Genomic DNA, 3,905 nt, shown 5'->3' on the forward strand with positions numbered 1-3,905 from the left:
CCACATCCTCTAAAATCCTGCAGCTTACATGACACCAAAATTAGTGCTATATGTGAAAGTTTTATGCCTTCCTTTTGAAGTTTCGTTGCTAGATTGAGATGTAGCCTTGGCCCCCTCTGGACCACAGCTATTGTGTGATGACTCTGCTCCCAGGAGACTTCAAGTCAGTCATGCTGGTTTCTTATTAATCACAGATATCTCTTCAGTTCTTGTTAATCAGCATCCATTGTCCCAGCAAAGATTTTGCTTCTGTAGCCTCTCAATGCAAAATTCCACTTCATACCTGACAGTCTAGAGTCCCACAAGCCAGGCCTCCACTGTTTGCACTGCTCTCAGCAATACCTTCCAATTTTCCACCACAGTTTATTAACCTCTGAACTCTCAGTGGCTTTTCCAGCAGAAAGTTCTAGTCTTCTATTTCTCCTACAAGACCACCCAGGGCCACAAGGTGAGGACCATCACAGCAATGCTCACTCTAGTACCAATTTCTGTTCTAGTTTGCCTTTCTGTTGCTGTGATTTAAAAAAAAAAAAATCTGGTAAAATAAAAAAACAAACTAACTGGGAAGGATAGGATGGATTTATTTCAGCCTACAGCACAGTCCATCATCAAGAGAAGCCAAGGCAAGAACTAGACAGAGACGGACTGCAGCGAAGACCATGGAGGAAGGCGGCTTACTGGCTTGTTCCCAGGCTCAGGTGAAGTGACCTTTCTTATACCACCAAGACCCATATGTCAAGGGATGATACTGTCCAAAATGGGCTGGGTCCTTCTACATCAACTAGCAATCAAAAAAAAAAAAAAAAAAAAAAAAAAAAATGTCCCCACAGACTTGCCCACAGGCTGATCTGATCAAGGCAATCTTCCAACCCTCTTCCCAGGTGTGTCAAGTTGACAACTGAGAGAATAATGAAAGCCATGTAACACAAGCGGAGAGGCATGGAAAACTTAGGGGAGAGAGGAAGCAAGAGACAGGGGGCTGAAATGAAGGGAAGAAAAGTATAATGGCATATACGTATGAAAATACGGCAAGGAAATTCATTATTTAGCATGCTAAATTTTGTAAGACATAGAAAGATGTTACAGCACAAAAAAAAAAAAAAAAAAAAAAAAATGCCTGTGCTACCATGCTCATCTTAGTCACACTCTTAAAATCTGTGAAGTATCTGCAGTGCTCTTCAGAGAGCTCAGAAGACTGAGGCAGGCATTGTGCTGGGTACTTAATACACACATACAAAGTTGGGAAAGTATGGAATGTGTGCAGTAACAGCTGCACTGTACGGGTGAGAAACGAGGTGGTTGCTAGACAAAGTATGGCCAGAAGCCTAACTAGCTGACACCCAGGTAGAATTTAACCACACTAGGTTAGTCGGCCAGCTTCCTGTCTTCCTTGGCATCTAGAAATTGGCATCCAATGCCAAGTTCTTCCCCATCTCTGCATCTTTCCTTTCGGTGGTTACCTGGGATCTTCCTTCTCCTTTGAGCTTCAACCCTCACTTCTAAGTCATATGATAAAGAGTCCAAGTTACTGACAAACATATATAACTATCAAGAAGCTTCCTTCCTAAATTTCTTCCTCGCCTATCTGAGAAAAGACAAAGCATGCTTTTACTCCACCACGCTCTTAAAGATTCCTGAAAGAATACAGTGCCATGACACAGGCAATGTGTCTCCACTTCATCCTCAGGATACAGGGCTTTTCATTCTAGGCAGCGTGGATTTATGGGTGATGTTTGGTACTTACATGTCAGGCAGGAGGGAACAAGCAGCTTGGAGCTCTGCAGTCTTTTGGGGAAAACTGAGGAGTGGGGTAAAATCTCAGCAGCTCAGTGGTTTCACCTGCCTGCATTCACACAGTATCTTGTGATCAACAAAAACACAATCAGTAGCTTCCTCCTCCTCCTCACCCAGATTCCAGACGAAAGTTCTGTTACGTTAAACTGTCAATTCAGAAAATTCATTCAAGAAGTGAATCATCTGTGCTTACCAGTTTTAATCTTGACATTACAGAATATTTATTAAAAACAAGCAAACATCAGCACATTGGATTCTCAGGTTTCTCCCTGTTACATATCACTTCAGATCAAATGGAAAGAAGAAGAAAGAACAGCCACGCAGGAGCGTGATTGTTAACAATTCTAAGCAGGAAAGTCTCTAGTATTTGTGAATATTGTTTTCTGCCGCCAGCCGGGCTAAACATCTAAGCAATGAGCAAATTTGTTACTTACTGTGACTTCTTTGCTGTTTGTATGTTAAGCTGGCAGCTCGAGACTGACCTGTTCCTTTAAGTCCTCGGCTTTTCCTCCTTTGAGATGTGTTTTTGTTCAAGAAAACTCTAAAGTGGAGCAAATGGCAGATGTCTGTGGTCCTGGTACTCAAGATTCCGAGGCAGGGGAGTCGTAAGTTTGAGGCCAGCCTGGGCTACACAGTAAGATACAGCTGAAGGAAAAAAGAAAGGCACCAACAGAACAACAAACAAAAACTGAACAAAAATGGCAAGGGAAGGGCCTGGCCTTTCATGTTTGCCTGCAGGTCGGAAGGGGCTGTCTTGGTCTCTAACTTAAGCCTGACATTTTTTTCTTTCTGTTTGTTTGTTTGTTTGTTTTGTTTTTAAAGACAGGCTCTCGCTATACAGTCCCGGCAGGCTTTCACTTAATGAAGATCCTGCTTCCCTTTGCCTGCAGAGGGCTGTGATTATAAGCCCAAGCCACCATGCCCCAGCTGTCTCTCTCTGGTGGGAATAGGATATATCCTATTAGCACCACAGACAGGTGGAAGAAAGAGAGGAAGCAGGAAGCGAAACCTAATTGGATGGTCTTGGGGCTGGAAAATGCGGTTAGAGGGGCCTCTCCTGTGTACTCTGTTCAGCAATCTCTCTCTGGCTCCAATCAGTTAGATTCTTTCCACAGTTGTTATACCCAAGTATCTCTGGGCTTTGCTAGATGTCCACAGAGCACATGTTTCCCAATGGAAACATGAAGTTGATGCTCAATGCAAGTATCCAACGGAGAATTCCAAAAGCCTTCTTCCCATGACATCACCCTGCACTATTTTGCTTCAGCACCATCAGAGATGATTATCAACTGAAAGGAGTCCTTGGCCTGTAATATGCTGAATCAGTTATACAAAAACTGTTTGAGAGGCTAGGAGCCTGATGTGCTCTTATCTTTACTACCTAAGTGGTTATGTCTCCAGACAAGCCCTCAACCGACAGCCTGCCAAGGTAGACATCAGCAGCCAAACAAATAAATATGTCACAACTAACAGTCATTTGTAAGTGTGGCTGTTGCTATACAATCTAATTGACTTATTAATTTCAATAAAATCCTTTCTTGAAGGAATCAAGAGAAACCACACCCTCTCCTAAAGCAAGGTGTAGAAGCACATCTAACTATCGCTGGCAAATACAGTACTATAGGTGAGAGGGTAGAGCCTGCCTAGCGTGCTTGAAGCCCCGGGGTGAATGCCCAGCACTGAGGAACATGCATGCGAGCACACACACACTCCAATCATATGGACCAGTAAGTACATCCTACAAGTTCAGGAGTTATGCTCTGGGAGCACAGGAAGCTGGTTAGAGACATGATTTGTGAGTCAATAACAAATACTTTACTCTCAGGATCTTCCTTAAAACACTACCAAACACAAACTAAAACGCTTTTAAAACTGATGGCTCTTTTAAAAAGCTTATGAAGTGATAAACACATATGCACAAATATCAGAGGTTTGACTCTATGAGTTATTTAGCATAAAGTAAAAATTATTCAATTTTTGTTTTTATTTTATATTTGTAGGTTTCTGTGGCCCTGGAGCTTCATGCAGATAACCAATCTGCTTGCTACAGATTCTCAAGTCTACATAATTTCCCCTTTAATGTCCCCATTTACATTTAAAAACACATAGTC

This window comes from Acomys russatus, chromosome 6, assembly GCF_903995435.1.
Source record: "Acomys russatus chromosome 6, mAcoRus1.1, whole genome shotgun sequence".
NCBI lineage: Eukaryota > Metazoa > Chordata > Mammalia > Rodentia > Muridae > Acomys > Acomys russatus.